Consider the following 26,917-nt stretch of genomic DNA (forward strand, 5'->3'; position numbering starts at 1 on the left):
AACCACAGCTGCTGGTTTTTTACCGTAAAAACAACAGTTTTTTTTTTTTACAGTGTGTCTCATTCTAACAGAGATTCTACCAGACTAACTGAATTTCCCCTCGGGGATAAATCAAGTAATTTTGATTTGATTTGATTTGATTTCAGAGTCTGAAGCTCTCCATCCTCCTGTAAAATCCTGGATGTAGGAGACACCTGTCCATGTGAGCTCCATCCTACAGTCATGTCCCTGTACCTTACACATTTTACGTTTTCATGTCTCCAGAGAGCCACATCCTTGTGAAACATTTGATGTTAAGGGCCAGCAAGACTTTCAAAAGTTCGCTGTCTGGTCAAACTCTGTAACCAGGCAACAAGGGCCTTGGTGAGGGAGGTGACCAAGAACTAAGAGCCTCCGAGTTCCTCTGCAGACATGAGTGAACCTTCCACAAAGACAAGCATCACTGCAGCAATCCATCAATCTGGCCTTTATTCTGTCGTGGCAAGACAGAAACAACTGCTAAAAAAAAAAAAAAGCATGCATGTGACATTCTGTCTGGAGACTGTCAAGTGGCAAAATAGGTTTTCAGTCTGAGGGGAGAGAAAGTGAACTCTGTGTCCTCAATGCAAGTGCTATATCCAGCAAATCATCAAGGTAATACCCCCTGCAGGTGGAGCAGGTGGGGGCAGAAGAACTGTGTAAAGATGTTACTCAGTGACATCTTCTGAGAAACTACACTGTAAAAAATAAAACCCTGTTTTTCAGTGGTGGAATGTAACTAAGTACATTTACTCAAGTACTGTACTTAAGTACAATTTTGAGATATTTGTACTTTACTTGAGTATTTCCATTTTATGTTACTTTATACTTCTACTCCACTACATTATGAGGCAAATATTGTACTTTTTACTCCACTATATTTAGCTGACAGCTTTAGTTACTTTTCAGTTCAAGATTTAACATAAAAACATAATTAATATGAAATGTTTGCTAACATGTTAACATGTTTTAAATTGAACATCATAAAGGTATATTAAGTTGTTAAAATGAGCCTTACCTTGGGAAAATTAAAGCGGTCCGTACATAAATGCATCAAAAATAATAACCCAACAATATATTTTTAGAATATATGAAAAAACCTGAGTGGGTCCATTCTGCATAACGAGTACTTTTACTTTTGATACTTTAAGTACATTTTGATGCTGATACTTTTGTACTTTTACTTCAGTAAGTTTTGAATGCAGGACTTTTACTTGTAGTGGAGTAATTTCACAGTGTTGTATCAGTACTTTTACTTAAGTAAGGGATCTGAATACTTTTTCCACCACTGCTGTTTTTACGGTAAAATACCAGCAGCTGTGGTTGCCAGAACTTTACCGTAACAAATACGGTAAAACTTTTTTCAAAATTACGGTATAAAGATATTGGCACTGTTGATTTCACGTTTACGATTGCCATTTTATTCCATTTTTTACTGTTTAAATCAAAGGTTTTTCCATCAAAAGAAACTGTTTTGCCATGTAATTGACAAGAAAATACTTTATGAATGAAAAAGCATAAATTAAAGATTTTACAGTTAAATATTAGATTATATTTTTGTTAGAGATATGGTGTTTAGTACATTTAACAGTGAGAAAAAGCATTTTACAAAAGATAAATGCAAAAATTACAGTGGTGGCTTGTATATGTATATATATATATATATATACATACATATATATATATATATATACATATACATAAAAGACATATTACAATGTATTTTCCAGTAGAGTAGTGTATTTTTCAAAAAACAAAACTGTAAAAAATACTGTTTTGGCTGATAGATACATTTACGATGTTTCATTGTTTCTGAAACTGAATTAACTCATTTATCATTTTACGTCTTTTACTGTCATGGTTTAGTAGTTTTTCACCGTAAAATCTACAGACATTTTTTACAGTGTAGTCAGGATAGGGATTAATGAAAAACTGCTACATCCTCAAAGAAAACCTGCTCCAAAACACACATGACCTCAGATTCAACAATAACCTGAATCACACAGCCAAGAAAACGCTGCAGTGGTTTAGTCAGAACATCCTTCACCTAAACCTGGGGATCACAGCGCTCAGACACCGCTCCACTTTGATAAAACCTGAGACGATCTGCAAGGAAGAAAGGGAGAAACTTCCCAAATCAAGGCATGCAAAGCTGGCAGCTAAAGTCAAGAAGACTCAAAGCTTTTGCTTTGGCCAAGAGCCAGTGGTGCTTCTCCAAAAAAAGGGGCTAGACTTCTGATTGATATTTTACAGCTGATATTTTGTAGAATATGGCAAGACTGGGGGCCAGATATACACTACCAGTCAAAAGTTTTAGAACAGCCCAATTTTTCCAGTTTTTTATTGAAATTCAAGCAGTTCAAGTCAAATGAACAGCTTGAAAGGGTCCAAAGGTAAGTGGTGAACTGCCAGAGGTAAATAAAAAAAGGTAAGCTTAACCAAAACTGGAAAATAATGTACATTTCAGAATTATACAAGTAGGCCTTTTTCAGGGAACAAGAAATGGGTTAACAACTTAACTCTATGGAGTCTTGGGCTATTTTGTCCATTTTTGAATTCTTTTCATGTCTTTGTAAGTCATTTTGTGTCTTTTTTTTTGGTCATTTTGTGTCTTTTTTTAGTAATTTTGTGTCTTTTGGTGTCTTTTTTGTCATTTTGTGTCTTTTTTTGGTCATTTTGTGTCTTTTTTTAGTAATTTTGTGTCTTTTGGTGTCTTTTTTTGTCATTTTGTGTCTTTTTTTGGTCATTTTGTGTCTTTTTTTAGTAATTTTGTGTCTTTTGGTGTCTTTTTTTGTCATTTTGTGTCTTTTTTTGGTCATTTTGTGTCTTTTTTTAGTAATTAATTTTGTGTCTTTTGGTGTCTTTTTTGTCTTTTTGTGTCTTTTTTTTTGTAATTTTGTGTCTTTTTTTTGTCATTTTGTGTCTTTTTTTAGTCCTTTAGTCCAACATAAAATGTGATTTTTGAATCTTTTTTTTACTTTCAAAACACTATCATGCTCAATCAAGAATTTTAAATGTTGCAAATGTGCATTAATTTCAGAGTACACTGGGACATTAAACTGCATAAAGGGCTAGACTTTTGATTGATATGTTACAGCCATGTAAGTGCCAATCCTAAACTTTTCTATGTTCCTGGTTTAATATTTGGGGAACCAGCTGACTCTACTGTAGCCTCCTCCAGGAGAAGTCTGCCACCGTCTCGTGCTCAGCCCATATTTTATTGATGTTGTGGTGCTGCACTTTGCAGCAAATGCCCTGTGTGAGTTCTCTGAATACACAAAGGCCTCAGTCTTCAGTTGACTGTTAAATATTGCATTGTGATGAGCCGCTTCTCATCCACCACGGTCGGTCAAGGCACCAGCCACGATTGTGGTTAACTTATGAATTAATCTATTCTGCTGCCTTCAGGCATGAATGGAGAGAATGGAGCCGTGTGTGAAGAGGACTTTCTATCCTTTTTCTTACTGCGGTTGTGGTAGTTGCACATGCCACAACAGGATTTTATTAAATTCAAATCCAGTATGGGAAATATTCACTTATCAAATCAGATTCTTTATTTGAGCAAGATTTTAAAACATGGTTTGCCCGGCAACCTGACTGAGAAAAGACAGGAAGTCCCTGATCCTGCACTGTAAAATAATGTTTGTAGAAATAACAGTAAAACACTGTCAATTTGCATCAGAAATAGGTCGTAAAATTAAACATTGTACATCACCGTAGCAGATAGTTTTAATTACTGTCAATCAAAGAATAGTAAAAAACTTTAAATTCTACCGCCATAAACTGTAGAAAACACACAGTTTTGCTGTAAAAATATACATTTTTCATGTAAAGTTAATGGAGAAATACCACGATGACACAATTATCCTAAAAGTAATGGGATTATTCAGTATAAATTACAGTTTTTGCTGATATTTACATTTACATACGCTCACTGTATTTTTTACAACTACAGCTGCCGGTATTTTACCGTAATTTAAACTGATTTTTTTTTACAGTGTGGCCACAAAATAGCACTTTTCTGCAGTTTCCTGTCATTCTGCTGAGCTAAAACAGCAGTATTAGTCTTCTCATAAAGCGAATAATAACGTTGAGCTAAAAGACTGTTGCTTTTCAAACTAAAAGTCCAGATTGACATAGAAATAACTTAAACTATTGGGTAGATATTTGATATTAAACACTTGTTTATATTATTGTATTCTGTTTTCTAACTTGATGGTTAAACACTTGTTTGGGACTCTTGTGGCAGGGGATTAAACTGCAATATAATACTCCATCACACTGATGATTTCTATTAGCATTAGATAATATATTTACTATATATAAAAATATAGTTTGTCCAATATTTGCCTTTCATCATATATTGTCAATTGTCCTACAAAATGGTTTTCATGACATTAATGTTCTAACTTTTTTATGGTAAAATGCTTCAGGGTTTGGGGTTTTATTGCAACTAATACACTCTAAAAATATATATTTTTAAAGTGTCTACAGCACTTCATACAGCAAAAAAAGCAATACAGACATTTTCTTTTCATCACAAACTTCCATCCTAATTTGTGCATAAAAATCCTGTTCTGCTGAATGACCCATCTTGCTCTAAATGCTGTGCTGTGGTGAGGAGTTTCTGTTAATTTGAGTCAGCAGTATTCTCACTTACAGTAGTTGAATGGCTGTTGGTATTTTATTGAAGTAAACTAACCAAATGCAGCAATAAATGTACTTTATTTAATCAAATGCAACCAAAGTATTAAAGCCGTGTCCTTCACTGATGGAATGGGTCTGAGTCATGGTCTGAATCTTCTCTGCTGAATTAATCCCTCTATACACGGGGATGAAAGGATAGTCAGGGCAGTAACATTTTAATTTGGAGATGGTACAGTAGCAACATTGTTTTAATGTTTTCAGAGCTTTACAGGAAAATCTTCCTCTAAGCTTCGGGCCACGACAAAAGCTATTCCTTTGATTTTGAATTACAGTAAAAGCCTGTATCCAACATTGAAGACGATTAAATTGTGTCAAGCTGACCTGACATGTCACCAACTCACTTTATTTAAGGAAGCTGGCACAGAACTGGAGGTCCGTCAAGGTCACAGTTCAATTATTCTTCAGGCTTTAAACGCCTGGAGCAGCATGTTCACAGCTATTTGATCAGAGCTGGGCAATGGGCGGCCCGCGGGCCACATCCGGCCCGTTGGCTGTCCTTGTCGGCCCGCGTGAGGTTACCAAGAAATTAGAAATTAGCATTATCATTAGCACTAGAGCTAACAAGCACTTTTACTATAGTTAAGACAACAAATATAGCCACTAATATATATGACAGAATAAAATAAACTCTAACAAACCTTGTGTCCTGTCAGTCAGCCACTATAGAAGCCTTTAGATACTTTATATCAGGGGTCTCAAACTCAAATTACCTGGGGGCCGCTGGAGAAGGTATCAAAATGACCAAAAAAAGACACAAAAACTAAATTCAAAAACTAAATTCCTTAAAAAAGACACAAAATGATGAAAAAAAGACAAAAAATTACTAAAAGAGAAACAAAATGACCCAAAAAAAGACACAAAATGACCAAAAAAGACACAAAAAGACTGAAAAAACACTAAATTACTTTTAAAAAAGACATAAAATGACCAAAAAAGACACAAAATTACTAAAAAAAGACTGAAAATAATTTTAAAAAGACACAAAATTACCAAAAAAAGTAATTAAAGGTACCTTCCGCACACAACACGGTAAAGTGCCATTCATATAAAACTCACATTAAACTTTCATATCAAGGTGGGGGCCACAAAATATCGTCACGAGGGCCGCAATTGGCCCGCGGGCCGCGAGTTTGAGACCTCTGCTTTATATCAACTTTATATGAATTACGACGCACTCGTTATTATTTACCGTTCGTTTTTTCATTTAACCGTTCTACCGGTAATTTTTAAATTACAATTTTTCTCTGTATTGTTTCAGTGTTGTTTATTGTTTATTATTACTGTCATTGTTGTCTTTATTGTTCTAATTTGTAATTGTTTCATTGTTGTTTATTATTACTGCCATTGCTGTTTTATTATTATTGTTTTGTTTTTAATTGTTTATTGTAAGGTGACCTTGAGAGTCCTGAAAGGCGCCTATAAATAAAATGCATTATTATTATTATTATTATTACCGGTTATTTCCTGTCACTAGCTTTCAAAATTAAAGCACCCGTTTTACACTGGACGGCACCTTTTCAAAATAAAAGCATCACAACATTGTAAAACACCTTGAAAATGTACAAACATGAAAAACAAGCTATATAATACAAAAACATATATAGGAACCTTGCTAAAGGTCATTTACAGTTGTGTTTAAAATAAATGGAAAAGTGATATAGTGATTGGAGTATTTACTACTTTTTACTGCTATACTTGATTTACTCCACATTAACAGTCTCATCATAACATGTGTTCCTATCAGTAGCAGCTCAAAACCAGATAATTTACTGTATTTTATAAAGCGATTACATTAATATTGAGCAGAATTTAGTTCAGAGTTTTGGTCCGGCCCCTGCAACCTTCGTGGTATTGGTTATGTGGCCCCTTGGGGAAATTAATTGCCTACCCCTGTATTTGATTAATGTCCTATGTGTGTCATGTTGATACACACACATGATCTTAGAAGTCATGAGTGATCTATGTCTCATAGTAGTCCGGCGGTTTAGGACCAGATTTGAGAAAAAAGGGGACACGCCGGACAAAAGCACCAAATTTTTTCCACATGCTCTCTATCACCATAGGTTTCAATTTTTGGTAGGAGCCACTTCATCAAGATTGCGGATCGGAGATGGCACCCATATAAAGTCTATGAGAAACAATAAATCTTCCAAGCCACTTAGAAGGTCAATCTTGGTGTCAAAATCTACATTTTCTGGGTCAAAGAATCATTTAAAGCTACTGAGAATATCACTAGATGACTCACTGTAAATAATGTGTTGAGCAAGATCTGACATGAGATGAAAGCTTTCCCTTGATTCGTTTGAGCAGTGTACATGGCAGCTAACGCTAATGCTATGCTAATGGAACATAGATTCCAAACATTTTCAACTCAGGATTCCCTGCTGCAGCACTTGCAGACCTACCAGTCTGGGTGAAAATGAACATATCTGTTTGATCAAATAACCATCTAGTGATATTCTCAATAGCTTTAAATGATTCCTTGACCCAGAAAATGTAGATTTTGACACCAAGATTGACCTTCTGAGTGACTTGGAAGATATAGCATTTCTCATAGACTTTATATGGGTGCCATCTCCGATCCGCAATCTTGATGAAGTGGCTCCTACCAAAAATTGAAACCTATGGTGATAGAGAGCATGTGGAAAAAATTTGGTGCTTTTGTCCGGCGTGTCCCCTTTATTTAGACTATAGCCTCCTCCTATATTTTTAACACACATTTTGCTGGTGACTTTCTCAGATTCTCTCTCCTTACCTGACCTTCTGTAACTGGGTCAACATCTGACTGTGAAGCAGAGGTTTGTTGAGGCCCACATGTTGCCCCTACCCATCAGCCCCAAACGTCCAATATAATCCCCCCCACCTTTGATCATGATTTCCTCCTAATCCGGTTGAAAGTGTTAGGTGAAGACAGCCAGAGGCAATATGTCTGCTCAAGGTAGGATACGGGTTTCGTCTCATGGAGAAACAGCGTTAATTACCTCTATTCGTACACTGAAACTAACCCGAGTGACCAAAGTGAAAGTTAAGTCTCTGATTGGATGAATCAGCAGCACGGACTGGTTGAGTTGCTATTGATGTGAGCTGTGAGACACAGCTGGAGGGGCGGCGGAGGCTCGCTGCATCCTTTCTATTCAGGCTTCATTAGAACTGATTAAAGTGACTTTGCAACACCACATCATCTGGTCACATCACATGAGTGGATTAGCAGAAGGGGTTTTTTTTTTATTTGTTTTTTACTCCTCAGAGTTTTACAGACTGTGCTTTTAATCCTCATACATCATACATTTTACATGCAGAAACAGAGACATCCCATCAGCACAATAACCTGCGACCACCCATGAAGATGTGACCTTTTGTTCCCTGCTGGTTAAGCTGATAAAAGACAATAAACCTTGACAATGACATTAAAGGTCATTTGAAAAAAACTGCAAACCTGCATTAATAGATATCATTCAAAACTGAGAGAATAGTGGGTTTAGGTCAGGGGTGTCAAACTCTGGCCCGTGGGCCAAATTTGGCCTACAGTGTAATTTTATTTGGCCCGCAAGTCAATATCAAATTATTATATAATTATTGTACTATAAAAGCTGACCCGCCGGTATTATACGGCGCATTTACTGCTAATACTAGATTTATTATTGTTATTTTATTTTTAAATGTATTAACCTGTTGAAAAAGTTTATTTTGATATTTAAATCAGAAGGATGCAAATAGAAAAGAGGCATACGATATTTATTTTATTTTTATTTCATAAATTAATGACATTGATGTGTTTTTTATTTGAAATTTGATTTTGCATGTCTGCACTATTTAGTTATATATTGTATGTTTATAAGCGTTGCTGGTTCCATATTTAATGTTAAAGCAAAACATGTTTGGTATATATTAAAAGGTTTATTTGTTCAATGTTGGCCCGCGATTTTATTCAAGTTTTAAATTTTGGCCCATTATGTATTTGAGTTTGACACCCCTGGTTTAGGTAATCGACCAATGGAATGGCTGTTACACATTCCTGTATAGAGAGGAAACTAAATTATGTTGTAGTAGGCTAACCAGAGTTAGCATCGCCATGGGGTCTATTGAGAATTTGCCTACGGGATTTTTGCATTGGGTTTTGGATCATTGCAGAAAATAAGCTCTGTGGCAAACACACGGTTCTGATGCTTACGCGTTTTGTTCAGCAGGACAATCTACACAAATGAACACCACTATCACCACTAACAATGGCGTCAGGAGGAAAGGAAGTTGGTCGAAAAATGGGCGTGGTTATGATTTACACCGAGAGATAATTTTATATTTTACTTCAGTTATCAACATGTATACCAGTGCTTATTTTACACTGGCAGTTGCAATATCAACTCCATGGGTGTTGAAAACTTTTTACACTGTGAATTTAACACTGGTGATTTTGCTGTGTACCAGTCGACCACTACTTCAGACGGTCTCTGACAAGCTAACCAGCAGTTTTGACAAGCTAGCATACCTGTAGCCTATTAAACTGTTTATTAACATTATCTCCAATCTACAAGAGTTTGCAAGAGCACTGAAAAACACAACTAGTGGCTGTGAGGCGGACAAGTAAAATAGTTCCCATCCGGTGTGATGACGCTTAGTGACCCTTACAACCAAATCACAAGTAGAGGTATTTACCAACATGTTTTATGTCGTACAGAAAAACACTAACATCTCTTATGCTTGTTTTAACCACAGACCATATTTCAGGCATCTAACCAAAAACTCATTCAAAATCCTCATTGAGTTTGAGAGGTTAAATGCTAACTTACTTCCTGGATTGAGAACTCATTCCTGTGTCACCTATTACCTTAAACCATAAGAACCCACGGTGACACTCATGTAACAAACACTTTTAATATTCTAGAACAGGGTCTCAAACTCAAATTACTGGAGGCAGAATCAAAAGGACCAAAAAAAAAAAAAAAAGACACACAAAATGACTTAAAAAAGACACAAAATGGCCAAAAAAGACACAAAATTACAAAAAAAGACACAAAATGACAGAAAAAAACTAAATTACTTAAAAAAGACACAAAATTACTAAAAAAAAAAAAGACACAAAATCACAGAAAAAAAACAAAATTACTTAAAAAAGACACAAAATTACTAAAAAAAGACACAAAATGACAGAAAAAAAACTCAATTACTTAAAAAGACACCAAATGACAGAAAAAAACTAAATTGCTTTAAAAAGACACAAAATTACTAATCATAATATAAACATAAAATTACTAACTGTGATATATCCCCCTTAACTTTCCTTTATGGATAACTGGGTGTGGGTTCTTATGGGTTAAGTTTACATTCAAATGTAAATGAAGTTATTGTAATCAATTACTTACAATAGTTTTATCAATTTTGTTAACCTGTAATACCAATATTTCTTCTACCCTGCATTGATGCTCCTCATCTGTGATCACACCACCCAACAGATGAAGATCAGCACTAACTCACAGCTGTATGAAACACCCCTCGGTCCAAAATCATCATATCGCAGTCAAAAGTCCTTTGAATTCTCTCCACAGCTTTGGAAGGTGCATTACTATTGCAGGCGCCTCCTTTGGTCCACTACTGGTCATTTTAACATTCTCCAAGTACAGTATGGCAACATTAAGTTCATCTCACAACACGGTTACTTATTGACAGGTTTAATTTGTTGCAGGACTGCTCAATTGTCTAGCCACTGTGGCAATTATGTCAAAGATAATAGTATTTGAAGCAATTTGTCTGCACATGCCATAGATGCAAACATTAAACTAGAAAGCATGAGGCCACAGCTTCAGAAATATTGATCTTTAAAATCTTTAGAGAGTAGAGCAAATTTCACATGCACCACCATAAGCCAAGGTAAATTTACATATTGACTGCAATTTCTTTAACTCCTTCTTGCTTCACAGCAGTGGAGCAGACACTCAGGAACGTGAGTGGAAGAGTTAATAATGATGCTGAGAAAATGTCAGAGCTATTTACATCAGCTACTATTATACTGATTTAAACTATGCTGTTGATGCTTCATTAAGTAGCTGAAATGTCTTGGTTAAACACTTGCCTTGGGACTCTTGTGGCAGGGGATTAAACTGCAATATAATACTCCATCACACTGATGATTTCTATTAGCATTAGATAATATATTTACTATATACACTACCGGTCAAAAGTTTTAGAACACCCCAATTTTTCCAGTTTTTTATTGAAATTCAAGCAGTTCAAGTCAAATGAACAGCTTGAAAGGGTCCAAAGGTAAGTGGTGAACTGCCAGAGGTAAATAAAAAAAGGTAAGCTTAACCAAAACTGAAAAATAATGTACATTTCAGAATTATACAAGTAGGCCTTTTTCAGGGAACAAGAAATGGGTTAACAACTTAACTCTATGGAGTCTTGGGCTATTTTGTCCATTTTTGAATTCTTTTCATGTCTTTGTAAGTCATTTTGTGTCTTTTTTTGGTCATTTTGTGTCTTTTTTTAGTCATTTTGGTGTCTTTTTTTGTCATTTTGTGTCTTTTTTTGGTCATTTGGTGTCTTTTTTAGTCCTTTAGTCCAACATAAAATGTGATTTTGAATCTTTTTTTTACTTTCAAAACAGAGACAGAGAGACAGAGACATTAAACTGCATAATTTTCAATTAAATTATGGAAAAGTTGGTGTGTTCTAAAACTTTTGACCAGTAGTGTATATATATATAGTGTTTGTCCAATATTTGCCTTTCATCATATATTGTCAATTGTCCTACAAAATGGTTTTCATGACATTAATGTTCTAAATGAGAAAAGTCCTAAAGAAGTGTATAAAGTTTTGAGATTTGGCTCAATATTATAAAATATAATACAAAAAATATCTTTTTAGACATATTTTGGTGAATGTACAAGCCTATGGAAGCAATGGGGACAGATAACTGTACAGACACAACTGGTCAACTGCTGATTATATGAACCAATTAAAAGCAAACTGTTGATCAAACTAACCAATCATCAAATCAGAGAACAAAAAAACTTAAAGAAGGAGCCTTTTTACTCTTGGTGAGGGAAGATAGTCACGTTTCCATCAATTCATTTCTATGAGCATTTTGAAGATTTGCAAATTTGAAAGACCAAAATTTTATAAAACCTTCGAAAATTTGCATAAAACTTTTTACACTTGCTTGTGGTGTTTTTTGTCTTTTTCGGGTAGGATATCAGGAAAGCAGATTTTGTTTGTGTGAGTTCAACTTACATTATTACTTGATAAATGATTTGATGATATGAGTCATTGGAAGAAATCAACATTATTACTGTTTGCTGCTCTTACAACTAATGAAAAATGAAAACTGGTGATAGCAATCAGACTTTGTAGAATTCTGAGATGTATATAACAATCAGTTGTCTTGCACTTTTGATATTTCCGTAGCAACAAGACACCAATTATTTAGCCTTATCAGTCCCTCAATACACTGACATGTGATTTCTGAAGAGGCACTTTCCATTTTTGCAAGTTGCACGTTGACCTGTTTTAGCACTGTGTTATGATTGACATTAATTTTAAGAGGATTTGCGTGTCTCTTGGTTGAAGCTGTGTAGAACAGCCATTTGCTGAATGGGATTTATGCAGTGTTTTGATCTGACTGTGGTCTTTGCCCTCTGAAGCTGCTTGCCGTCCTCCCATAGCATCACTTCACAACCTCACAACAAGCCAAACACATCAAAAAGAGTGGCATCAAAGAAAAAACAGCCATCCATGGTCAGTCAATAAAACCTCAGCATATCCATATTTCCAATACATCGTTAAGACCAAGGAGACTCAGTCTCAAGGGTGTATTAATTCATGAGAATACACAAGAAATCAAATGAATCATTTGCGAGTTTATGCAAGAAATCATACAAAAATTTGCAAGAAATCATGAGAACCATTTGCAAAAAAATCATACGAACCATTAGTGGGTTTACAAAAGACATCATAAGAACCAGTTGTGAGAATCCGCAAGAAATCATATGAAATATGATATATATCAAAACATACATATATACATATACATATCAAAAAATCAATCACAAGAATATGGAAGAAATCATATAAACCATTCACGAGAATACAGAAAAAATCACAGAAACCATTTGTGAGAATCCACAAGAAATCATTTATAAACCATTCACCAGAATACGGAAGGAATCATATGAACCATTAGCAAGATTATTTTTACAAGAAAATTTTTAGTTGTTTTTTTACTTTAACAATATCAATATCCAAAATGTTTTATAATTCAATTTAAAACATCTTTTTGTATTCAACTTTGTATAATTATACACTGTAAAAATCTAGACTTATTCTGCTGGCACACTTCTGACTTCAGATTGCACATTAAAATATAACGCTGCATAACTTTTATAAACTAGACTGCCCATTACTTCCTCATTTGCCCCGAGGCAAAGTGTTAATTAAATATTGTAACTAAGCCGTGTTGTGCTCTTGGACCCTGCCAGAACTGCTTGTAGGTCTAGTTGTTGTATAATCTGATGTTTATGTTTTAAAAAAGCTATCGATTAACCTTGAGACATTTATATAACAAGAAAAAGACTGATATAACTCATCAGTTTTAAAGTAAAAATGGCAAGAATTATATTTATTATGCAAGCGCAAAAATACAGCAGCTCCATTTATTTTTATTGTGGTGCAGTAGCGCCTGCATGTTATCTCCAACTGTGTTTTTAAAACTGAATATCTGGAAGTCTGTATGTAGGTAAACCTTCCACAGGTGCTGTGGACAGTTATTAAAGCATTTATGACCTTATGTCAGTTAGTTTTTCTTCAATATTGCTATTGTTATTCCCTGCATCAAACTGCAGCAACCACACAAATATAGTGAAGTTCTTTTCACTGCTACTTGTTTTTGCTTCATACACTTGTGGATAAAAAACATCAGTGCATAAACAGGAGCAGAAGTCTCACTAACTATCAATTTTACTAGTTTAATTCAGGACTGAAAACACTATTGTTTCCTGCAGCGTACTCTTAACTTTAACACTTATCTGCTCTACTCTACTGCCCTTTACTTTTTAACTACACAATGTTTGACTTGTGCTTTTTATTATTTTATCTTTTTTTTTTATCCTGCTGTATCTTATTTTATCCTATTTATATTTTTATTTCTATTTCCGGTAACACTTTACAATAACCATTATTTATAAACGGTAAACAGATAGTTTATTAATGTTTAATCATCATTTATAAACTGTTTATAGACCATTAGAATGGTAAATACATAATTTATTAACGTTTAACTAACTTAATCATGTATAAATGCCAAAAAGATGTATATTCATTTATAAACATGTCTATTAATGGAAGTTTATAGTTACTTTACCACTTACAAACAATTAAATTATCATTAATTGTTTATAAATAGTTTCAGCTGCACCCATTTTAATATTTTTAACTCCATATTAAGTATGTTAATGATTTTGAAAGGATTCATATACCTTTAAGAAATTGGTTGAAAACATTTAACGATTAAATATGTAAAGCATTTTGTAAATGGTTAATAATTGGTTTATAAACCATCTATAAACATTATTTAGTTGGTTATTGTAAAGTGTTACCCTATTTCCCTGTTTTAATTGACTGTTTTTACTGTTTTCAATTGTGTCTTGCTGTTTTTAATGTGTATGTAAAGCACTTTGAATTACCTTGTGTTGAATTGTGCTATACAAATAAACTTGCCTTGCCTTTAATTCAATTCTTCTGTGGCAAAGGGCTTGTTTCCGTCCCCCTGCTGGCATAGCAGGTTGTGACAATTCACATGATTGCCTGAAGACAGTGACGAGTGCACCTGCCAAGCAACATGAGAGATGTAATAGACAGCCTTGCAAAATAAGAATTCATTTAAGTTTCTTGCTGCGTCTCCCCAGAGGTTCGTCTTTGTCCCGGCGCTACCGCATCTCATTTCAACCTCTGTCAGAACGTACGGGGCATCGTTTTATCATTCTCTCATCATTCGCCACAGACCACTTTGAATTCTCATCTCCCCTCATTGTGTTTCACGAAGCACAATTAGAACACAGAGAGAGTGATGCAATATTACTAGAATCCTTCTCAAGGACTTTTTCCCTGCCCTTACTTCCTCCTTATCCCACCCAGCCCCACACAAGTACCACTGACTTACGCTGCTCCCCCCTGTGTAATTAGGGCCTCGGGGCAATCGGGCCAAAATGTTGCATTGGAATGAATGGGACGGCCGAAAAAAAATGAGCGAAAAAGAACAATAATTGGAGATTTTTAAACGTCTACGGCATAATTTCACCTAGAGACTCCATTTAAACTTTAAACAGTAGACACAAGTCTTGTGTATCGGTGTATTAATCCACGTTTCGATAGGTCATATAGTTTTTTATCAATCCCTGTTCAATGACCATGATCATTTTTGGGAGAAATTCTGAGATTATAATGGGTGTGTATTGCACGGAATGTTCGTGTCACAGTGTGTGACATCATCACCAGAGTGTAGAGGGAGAGAAGAAACTGTCAAAAAATAAATTTGAAAACTACGCTCCAGGCCGCAAATTCCACTCTACAGAAATAATTTATACATAGAAACGTAGGAAAATTTGTCTTCTCACTCACAATCCTGGTAAAGCTGTCAGAGTTATAGTTTGGGCGTAGGATGCACAGATTCGCCATCAACACTCACCAACAGTCTCATTGGCTCCCATATTAAAAACGCAGGGAGATTTCGGAAAAAGGGAAGGTGGAACAGTTTTTTTAGATCGCTCTAACAAAGCTATTTTTTCATTTTTCTTAAAAAAAAATCACATGTAGACGTTCAGGAAGAACTCGGGATGCTCAAAGTGAAGTCGGATCAATGATAGGTATTATGGTTTTGCCAAAAATGCTTTCTGTTCGAGGCCAGAAATTCCAGTCCACCTCTGGCTGCTGTCACTCTTTCGGAACATTAACAGGTGTCAGTTAATTCTGTTGATTGCTTTGATCTGATTGCCTTTGATCTTTGATGTGATTACAGTTACAGGTACACACACACACACATGCGCACACACACACGCACACACACACACACACACACACGCGCACACACACACACACACACACACCGGCAGTAGCCCCCGTGGCCCTTTCAAAATTCCCCCAGAGGAAATTTTCTAGTTCCTAAATGTAACTCTGAGCAAAAGAACAGAAATACAAAAGCCCCACGTTGGCCAATAGAACAAAGAGTGGAAGAATATTCAGAGCGCCCCACATTACTTAATTCTAGCTGCAGGTTCCCAGAACAGTTCCACTGGTGAGCCAGGTCAACCTCTTTTACCCAACGTAGCCGTCCTGTGACATTTCCCTGTGTTACTAATGAGACAGGCTTGGCGAGAAAGGCCTGTGCTGAGACCAGCAACCTGGCAGAGTTTGGCCCCAAGGGCCTCTCGCTGGGCCCACTTTCCAATTTACCCCTCTGAAATATTCTGCTGCTGTTTTATTCCATAAAGCTCCGCGCTCGCCGCAGGTTACCAGCACTGGAGTTAAAAATTAAAAACAAAAAAAGATTCTGTTGGCGTGCAATTGGTGTTATCAAAAGACTAAGTTGGTACTACAGCTCTTTTCATGTTAACTTTCTTTTCAAAATGGAATATGAAGAATGTTTGAAGTCAGTCCTCCACAACAGACAGCGGCAGCTTATCTAGACCTATAAATTCCAGAGTTTCGCCACACTTACAGCCTTTTCATCGACATGCTTTTATTTTCCTTAAGTCAAGTATTTGAATGTCTGAGGCATCTTAAGAGTGAGACTGCTCTCGGCTCAGGGAGGGAGCTGGCAGTTTGCATATTTCTTAATACAGGAGTGACATCAGTTGCTAAATCAATCTGTGCAAAAGAAAAGAAGACAAGCTGAAAGGGAGAGCTGCTGAACACGATGTATTTACTATTGTGATGGTTCAGGGGCTAAGGTCACCGAGGTCTGTTTAATGGTCATTATACTGGTTGGAACCAGTTTCTACCTGAAGACTCTGATGTTCTGAACAAAGGTTCATACTGAGGCCTTTTAACACAGCAGAACTTTTAGTATTAGAGTAATATAAATCTGTAGCAGAAAATACACTACAAACCTTTTCTGTCACAAAATCTCCATTAAACTCAATGCAGACACCTACCTAATGTGAATATTTGGTTGCATCAGCTGGTTTCCTGTACATGTGTATGAATGTGAATGTGAAAGTAAAATACAGCCGACGTTGTCAATCCCATAATCTTGGGCATGGTTTAGAACAGACCTGGGCATTAGGCGGCCCGCGGGCCACATCCGGCCCGTTGGCTGTCCTTGTCGGCCCGCATGAGGTTACCAAGAAATTAGAAATCAATACAACCGCAGTGCTTTTATTTTGAAGGCGATTTACGTATATCTGAGTTACCCGAGTTACCTTGGTACCTTGTGAATCCACCGTAAGAGCTAACAAACATTAGCATTAGCACTTCAGCAAACAAGTACTTTTACTACAGTTAAGACAACAAATATAGACAATAATATATGTGACAGAAGAAAATAAACTTTAACAAACCTTGTGTCCTGTCAGTCAGCCACTATAGAAACATTTTTCATACTTTATATCAACTTTATACGAGTTGCGGCGCACTCGTTATTATTTACCGTTCGTTTTTCATTTAACCATTCCACCTGTTATTTCCTGTCACAACCTTTCAAAATTAAAACACCCGTTTCACACTGGACGGCACCTTTTCAAAATAAAAGCATCACAACATTGTATATTTTCTAGGTGTTTTACAAACATGAAAAACAAGCTATATAATACGAAAATACCAATAGGAACCTTGCTAAAGGTCATTTACAGTTGTGTTTAAAATAAATGTAAAAGTGATATAGTGATTGGAGTATTTACTACTTTTTACTGCTATACTTGATTTACTCCACATTAACAGTCTCATCATAACATGTGTTCCTATCAGTAGCAGCTCAAAACCAGATAATTTACTGTATTTTATAAAGCGATTAAATTAATATTGAGCAGAATTTAGTTCAGAATTTTGGTCCGGCCCCTGCAACCTTCGTGGTATTGGTCATGTGGCCCTTTGGGAAAATTAATTGCCCACCCCTGGTTTAGAATAATTTCTTTACATCCTTCATTACAGTGGCATCAGTGAAGTAAAAACGTTGGGTAACACTTTACAATAACCATCTAAGTGATGTTTATAGATGGTTTATAAACCAGTTATTATTAACCATTTACAAAATTCCATACATATTTAATCTTTAAATGTTTTCAAGCAATTTCTTAAAGGTATATGAATCATTTTGAAATCATTTACATACTTAATATGGTGTTAAAAATGTTATAATGAGTGTAAAGCTATTAATAAACTAAGTAATCTATTTGGCATTTATAAATTATAGTTCAACATTATTACATTTTCTATTCACCATTCTAAATGGCCTATATACGGTTTATAAATGATGATTAAACATGAATAAACTATCTGTTTACCATTTATAAATGATGGTTTTTGTAAAGTGTAACCAGACGTTGCACTGCACCTGTCTGGTACTGATTCTTCTGAGTGTCCAGAACATTGTGTAACATCTGAAAACGTTTCCGCACCCTGATGCTTCTGACACAGCCGGCTCAGGGCAGCACATTTTCCCTGGACACAGTGCCGCCGCGGGGATCCATTCAGAAGTTCCTGCTCCCTCTCTTTCACCCATGCGTGCTGATAGCTCTCTGTGGGAGCAACAGGTTTTAATCCAGTGTTCTCTCAGACCAGTGCGAGCTGTTGTGACTCTGATAGAAAATACAGGTGGGTAGGAAGTGACCTCTACAATGCACTCAGACTATTCTACCACCTCGGAGGGGGCATGTCCGCGGGAAGAAAAGAGAGAACAGCCCATGGCACTCAAGCAGCAGGAGACTTTGGAGTTGAAGCTGTGGATATAAAGGCCATGATTGATTTTTCAGCACTCTTTCTGTAAGTTTTTACGCCTCATCTCAATTTGCCGTTTTGTTGTGGATTTGTTTAAAGAGCAGTGGCCTGTTTCCTACAATTGTTAATATTTTCACAATCAAAGGGAATGAATGTGCGTGTGCATGTGTGGTTGATGGTTGCAGGGGGTATCACAGGGTGGCAGGTTTGTTTTTAGAAGTGCTTCGTTTGAAACCAAGATGCTGCAGATTGAAATAAATGCTTTTTTCTGGCAGCGGTGAGCTGTCTTTGCTCAACATTCTTCTTCAGCAAATCTATTTTCCTTTCCTGCACTCCTATTACTTTTTATACCATCTAGTGAATCCTAATGGGATGTTTAAAACTAACGAATGAGAACCAGAGTGTATTAAGTTTGTAAAAGATAACATATCTTAGCAACCATTCAATCACTTGGCGAGGTCAGCAACTGTCCAACCAAACACTGAACAAGACATTTTTACTGAACAAAACGTTCAAATAAACTGTCATTAAGTGAAAATACAGTGAAAGGCTCAAAGTTATGAGACCAAATCGGTAAACGTCCTCTTTTCTATCTATATAACGTTATATATAACTTTATTGACACGTTGCCGTGGATACGCATTGCTCTGCTTCTCTCCTGGTGACGGCTCGCCTTATCAGTGACCTGTCAATCAAAGGTAGAAACGCCCCAAATCATACGATTCTTTATCTTCTATTTTCTTCTAAATGGGGCCATTATTAGAACTATTGACATGAAATTGTCTTGAAGAAGATTTTTTACTAGCGATTGAGACCATAGTGTTGTCCCTGAAAAAATTTTCAAATTTAGCAATGAAATGAAACTTAGCACCCCCTACTGGAATTTTCGGTAAATTGCAGGCTTTATGCACTTCCTGGTGGCCTCCATGCTCAGACACGGAGATTGCCGCCTGTTCTAGACCCGACTAACTAATAACCAACTGATAATCGTATCTGTTTTTTTTTTTAATCATTTCCATTTTTCTAAACTCTGCAGTTTCAATTATGTAAAATTCGATACTGGCAAAACAGTATGAAACAGTTTGTATTTAAACTCAATTTGTTCTGTGTTGTACACCTTTGGTAAGAGCTGGTTTTAGCAGCAACAACAGAAAGTAATTCTCGTATCAGGGTGTGTAACCTAAGAGCATCTTTCCAACAAACCGAATTATCAAATACTCTCAGCTGTCTACCTGGATTTTGCCTTTGCCTCTAGCTTCCACCGGCTGTTATGTTTATGCAAGTGGGGATCCATAATGATGGTGTTCAGGTATCGTGTTTTTATTGTGACGAATCCCCTCCTATAAAATCAAAGAATCTGTTAATGAGCTGTACTACAGTGTGCTTGTCATACTTCATCTATTTTCCTTTGAAGACACTGTGCTGTAATCTGTTCTCATTTGGGAATAATGACCATGAATTCCCTGGAAAATACAGTTGTTGTGTCACATACAAGTACGACTTTCATGGATTCTACATTTCACAAAACGTGTAAGTCTCATCCATCATGTCAAACTACTTCCACTCCTGGCTCACTTTTTCTTTCTTCCCAGTCAGCTTTCTTTAATCATCTTTAATCATCTACATGCATGCATACGTCAGATATTCAATTATTTAATAGCTTGTGGAAATAGATGACAATTTAGCCTATAAATTCAGTGTGATGAGTAACGCTGCTGTGACTACAAATGATGATCAGCTGCAGGTTTCAGGAAAGGAGCCGCTACAGTAAATGATAGCGTGAATGCTTTTTCAACACTTTTGCTACATTTCTATCAGTACAACACTCAAATGTGTGCTATATTGTCTTTTTTTTGTGTGAGATTTTGCAGTTTTTTTGCTTTCCAAACTTTCAAAAACACACAAACTGTACTTTCCCCTTTATTAAACTATGATCAGACACAGATCCACTCATAATGCTGTTTGATCCTGTAAGAGTCTTTCTCCTGTTCAAAACTCATCAAATGTATGAAAACATGAAAGTGAAGAGAAGTTAAATTGACTGCATTATTTATCTTGGTAATGCACTCAATTTTACAATAAATATGGGTATTTTTTCTTTCATTTAAATAATTGTAACTGTGTGTAGGTTTTAAGCTGAGAAAACTGAAAACATCCAAAACAAACATTTAGGTGTATATTTTACTATATTGTGTAGATTTCTCCTAAATTCACTAAGAGTTATCGTTCTCGTAAAGTGTGTAGTACTGCAAGTATTGTCTAAACCTCGTCATCACAGGCATCAAAGCTCCCGCTCTCCTGCACAAAATTGTGTTTTACATGTTCTTTATTGATGTTGCTGTGAATTAGATTCAATAATTTGTCTTCAAATAGTCATTTCCATTAAGAATGTATGAAATCTTTAAAGGCTGTTTTCTCAAAATGAGTTTTTTCTCATGCTCGGAGTCATAAATCTCAACTTCAGCTCCACTCGCAGACATCATACTTACCAGTTTTATTCCTTAATATTTACTAAAGGTTTTTACACAGGGGTTTGTCTATATATCAGTCATACACTGATTTATACAACATTTTTTTCCTCAAAACATGACAAAGATAGATTTTTTATGGCTTTTGACAGTTTATGAAGAGATATAAGGAGATTTCCTTCTGTAAACATCTTTGAATCTAATATATCAACAAAATAAAATAATACATTTAAAATTTGCTTCACCCAATGTTCAAATTTCTATCCTGCAGCCCCTCCTTGGCCCCCACAGTAAAATTGGTCTAGAAAAGCCACTGGTGTTCCCTGTCTTTACTTCATCAGATATTTTCTTTAGTACTTCCTGTGTTGTGTTAGAGCAGAATCAGTGCTGCATTGTGGTCTGGTGTCGTCCCCTGTCTGTCTATAATACAACAACATTTTTTAGAAACACTGTCTATTCTTTTCAACCTGTTTTCTTATATAACCAAATTGTCAGATGTGATCAGGTTCATTCTTATGAGACAAGGTCAGCTAATGGTGGTCAGATGATGTTACCATGTCCAAAATCAAATGCCTTAAAGAGATCAGTTATTTATCGTGCTATCAGTTATTGGAATAATTGCCCACTGAATATACGTGAACTGAATAGTAAAGTATCTTTTAATTATTACTTGAGAATGCACTATTTAAATTTGTGAGTAGTGAATTAACATATTTACTGTATGAAAGTGAGAATTAATGTAATAGATATGAATGTAATAACTTATTCGGAATGATTTCTGATGACGTATATAATAATGTCTACAATGTTTAATTGTTAAGTGATTTTTGTTTTGTCTTGTGGATGCGTCCCACTTTTGGTGACAGCTAATGGGGATCTTTTTAACAATAAACAATAAACATTAATAAAGTATGAATCCGAGCTTGGAAAAGGAAGGGTCTCCCTCTGTGGTCCAGTGTCTGATAAACTGTTAAACTGATACCACTGCTGTTGTGAATTTGTCATTCTGGATGCAACTGTCACATGAAGACCGGAGGCGACACATCACTGAAACAACTTCAGCTAAATGAAAAACAATGGATGAGTTGCAGAGTTATCATGGAATCCTTCAGTTTGGATTACAGCGACCTCCAGGCCAAATAATTACCCGCCATGTGGCCTGTGTTTTACTTGCATGATAAATACCTCATGCAGTAAATCGGGGGAACTCTCCTCACTCAGACAGACAATGAGTGGAGGACCTTTCCCAGCATAAAAGCTCCAGTCAGCAGCACCATAATTGCTTTTCATACGGCAAATTTGCTTTTACTTTCACTCAGTTAATGAAGATAAACCAGAACATTCTTCCCACAATCAGCAGTGCAGTAGACCTAAATGTCAGTGGCTCCTGGATTTCTTCATTCAATTTGAGCAAACACCCAGGAGAGAGAGGGTATATGGCATGAATTGATTGACAGAGTTCCATTACAAGGGCTTATCAGGCCCCTGTCTGCAATTATCCAGGTTCAATATGGCGGTGGGATTTGATTTGTGCCGGTATTATAGTCACAAAGATGTGTGCAGAAAGGGGTAGTGCTCCACATGGTGACCCCTCTATAATTTTCATTAGCATGTTCTCCCCTGCTAACACTCACTGCCAGCTCATTGTTTTGTCACGCTTTTCCTGGCTGGAAAGTAGAGCTGTGCATTGGCACTGCCCTCACAATTCGATTCGATTACGATTCACCAGGTAACGATTCGATTCAATTCGATTCTACGATGCATCACAATTATACTGCACACAACAAGGGACATTTTTCGTCAGTCATGAGGCAATACAAGCAGTCAGATAGGCCTAATAACAATAGATTTTATTGGCTATATTTTGAAAAGATGGCAAAATGAATCTCCTGCCTGAGTCCATCTAAAAATAAGGAAAGAGAAATGCCTCCTCCTGCCATAAAAAAGGAACCTGCTGAGGTGAAATCTACATCAGCTAAATGTGGAGCCCTTGTTCCTGAGCTAGGGAAGACGTTAGCGCTATCCCACCTAGCTAGCTATCGCTAGTTTTCATCACGCAAAAATGTAACGTTAACGAGTAGACTTTAAATAGGCAAATACAATGGTAAACAACACAAGGAAAAGAAACAACAACACAAGGGAAAGAACAAGACAAGGAAAAGAAACATCATCACAAGGAAAAGAAACAACAACAAAAGGAAAAGAAACAACAACACAAGGAAAAGAAACAACAACACAAGGAAAAGAACAAGACAAGGAAAAGAAACAACAACACAAGGAAAACAACAACACAAGGAAAAGAAACAACAACACAAGGAAAAGAACAACACAAGGAAAAGAAACAACAACACAAGGAAAACAACAACACAAGGAAAAGAAACAACAACACAAGGAAAACAACAACACAAGGATAAGAAACAACAACACAAGGAAAAGAAACAACAACAAAAGGAAAAGAAACAACAACACAAGGAAAAGAAACAACAACACAAGAAAAAGAACAACAACACAAAATGACAACCAGTGTAAAAAGATCAAAATAAATAAACACAGTCGAGTTTAAATAGGCAAATACAATGGTAATTACCTATCAATAGTACTTTCTATAAAAACGTAAATGTTAAGTTCTGTCAAATACTACCACATACTTCAGACACAACATATCAAAACAGCTTGTCCGCTAGCTTACCTGTGCTGCATCAACACATGGCTCATTAGAATATTCAATGAGCCATGTGTTGATGCTCGGAGAGTGGGTCGGGTTAGCGTTGTGTTTACTGGAACTTTGACAGGGGCGCAAAGGCCACCTTGGCCATAAATTGAACATTTTTTCACAGGGCATCAAGGCCAGAGTCCCCCACAACTTTCCACTGGAGGACAGGAAATAAACATAATCGATTATGGCACTTTGCGGCATCGATGCTGAATCGTGCATGCCCCGCATTGCCATGCATCGATTATTGTTGACACCACTCCTGGAAAGTATCACTGGATGTTTTTTTAAGTGGATTTTGATATTTATATTTGACATTTTGTTCATGGTTTGTTGTCCTTATGCAACCTTTGGCTGTGAAAGTCAACAGTTTACTGCCTGAGTGGTTAGCAAACAACAGCACCATGAGCAGGTTGCAGTCAACAGAGGCACAGAGGCCAACTAAAACAGCACAGATAAAATTGTTATGTGGCCACTGCAAACATAAAAGAACATCCGATTTCTTGTTGTTCTGTTAATCTGGGGATTGAAATTGTCAAAAATCCAGGTACCCCCTGCAGCCCACAGGGATAGCACTGCACAATTAGTGCCACTTTGAAGTGAAAATTGTTATTTCAAAGAAAAATATTTCTAAATGTATTTTGTTGACTGTGCCAAACACTTTCTTTTAATGTGTTCTTTTGTCTTCCCCTCAGTTAACTTTTCATCACCACATATTCTCTCAGGATGTAATGAAATTAGACAAACTACATCTGCTCCCTTCACACTGTACAGTATGTGACTGCTTTATAGGAAATGCTGCATGTCAAAAGAAACAACACAAAGCTCTACAGCCATGCTCTGTGGTGCTGTACTCAATGCTAAATGCTTGTAATATGTATAATGCTTGTTAGTTTAGCATACAAGCATGTCAACATTTGCCTATTAGCACGAAACACAAAGCACAGCTGGGGCTGATGGGATGGTCAGTAGCTTTGCAGGTATTTATTCAGAAATCAAAGTACTTACTGGGCACCAGGGTGGGAATTTCGTCATTTTAGGGGCAAGGCCATTTGGCCTTCCTGTTCACACTTATTTTAAGGGCACAAATGCCACATGACAGGGCATAAAGGCCGTTTGGTTAAATTACGCTGGTTTTACCTTTCAGATTAATACCTTAACATTCTCATTCACCAAGAAACATTAATGCACAATATATTGAGTATATTAGAAAGGACCTTTTTGGAAAATGACAAATGAACCTGTTTTGAAAAGACGGCAAATGCATATATTTTGAAAAGATGGCAAAATGAATCTCCTGCCTGAGTTCATCTAAGAGTAAGGAAAGAGAAATGCCTCCTCCTGCCATAAAAAGGAACCTGCTGAGGTGAAATCTACATCAGCTAAATGTGGAGCCCTTGTCCCTGAGGTAGGGAAGACGTTAGCGATATCCCACCTAGCTAGCTATCGCTAGTTTTCATGACGCAAAAATGTAACGTTAACGAGTCGACTTTAAATAGGCAAATACAATGGTCATTACCTATCAGTAGTACTTTCTATAAAAACATAAATGTTAAGTTCTGTCAAATACTACCACATACTTCAGTCACAACATATCAAAACAGCTTGTCCCGCTAGCTTACCTGTGCTGCACGGCCATGGCCGTTGTGAAATTCCCACCCTGCTGGGCACTATTGAAAATTTGATCTGATTATGGCGCTCAGAATCACCAACATTTTAACAGTTAATTTGCTAAATAATGGAATAATAACCACGTATGAAATAAGGCTTAGGGCCTGGTTTGCTCTCTGGACACAGTATTTTTTTTACTGTGTTATGGTTTGAGTGTAAGCCAGAGAGTGAGTTCCAACATCTCAGCATCTGTCCATGTAATCACTTATCATTTTATGGCCATTTTGTTCTACAGGCTAGTAAAAACGTACTTACTGCACCTTTAAATTATTATAGGGTTTGCATTTTGAGTTTAATGCAGAAGAAGCAGAATCCATAAAAAGCATTTCTTCTTTTTTTTGCCTTACAAGTCATCCTGGTTTCTGTAGATCTGTGCATCCTGCAGCCCAACCATTCAGAAAAAAAAGAGATATTTGACTTCAGTCCTTTTTTTTTTCTTCTCTTCCTTGCAGCCGGTGCATTTTTTTTTTCTTCCCACCAACATGTCCTGTGGTCAGCACAATTACAGCAGGCTGAGGCCAGAAGCGGCTTGATAGGCTGGGGGAAATAAATGCTTCCAGTCGCAGACGCAACCAATTGTTGAAGGACAGCAGTGCCTCGCAAATCACTCAGCGGGAGAGGGAGGGGGTGTTGTGATGTGGTTGGGTCAGCAGACAGGGGACGACACCAGAACACAGAGCACCACTGATTCTGCTCTAACACAACACAGGAAGGACTAAAGAAAATATCTGATGAAGTAAAGACAGTTGGGCTGGGTGATATGGCCCTAAAAGAATATCAAGAATATCGTTATCGCAAAAATAGCCTGCAATATCGTGACGATATTAGGAAATACTTAAAAAGATATAGAAAATATGATTTCTTTTAGTCTGTATTAAAAATCTAAATTAATTAAAAATGTAGTGTGAAGTGCAAATCTCAACAGTTGCCAAATACAAAAACATTTACTCTTGACTCTTCAGTATGAGCAAATAATAAAAATAACCATTTAGGGGTTCCGGGGGCATATTTTAATGACATTTTGTAAAGGAGAATAAAGGTTATTGTATGTTTTTATTTAAGGCATCTTATTTTGACAGTCTTTTTGTAAATTCTGTGGTGGATTCTCTTAACACACTGTGCTCTTATTTTGAAAGCTGCATGTGTTTAGCGACAGGGAGTAAGTAGCTTTTTGTGATTAAAACAACTTTAACCACTACATCAAGAAGTAAGAACGTTGCCAATATCATGATATGCATTTTTTTTAACAGAATGTTTTTTTTAAATTTTCACATTTCATTTTCATTTAATTAAACAATGTAAAATTGTTTAAAATTAAAAAAGTATAAGTACCCTACTGCTGAAGAAAGACTAAATTATTAAAACAATAATTAATATTTAGGCTACTGTCATTTGTAGAGCCTAACACAGATTGTCTATT

The sequence above is a fragment of the Centropristis striata genome, chromosome 23 (assembly GCF_030273125.1).
Source record: "Centropristis striata isolate RG_2023a ecotype Rhode Island chromosome 23, C.striata_1.0, whole genome shotgun sequence".
NCBI lineage: Eukaryota > Metazoa > Chordata > Actinopteri > Perciformes > Serranidae > Centropristis > Centropristis striata.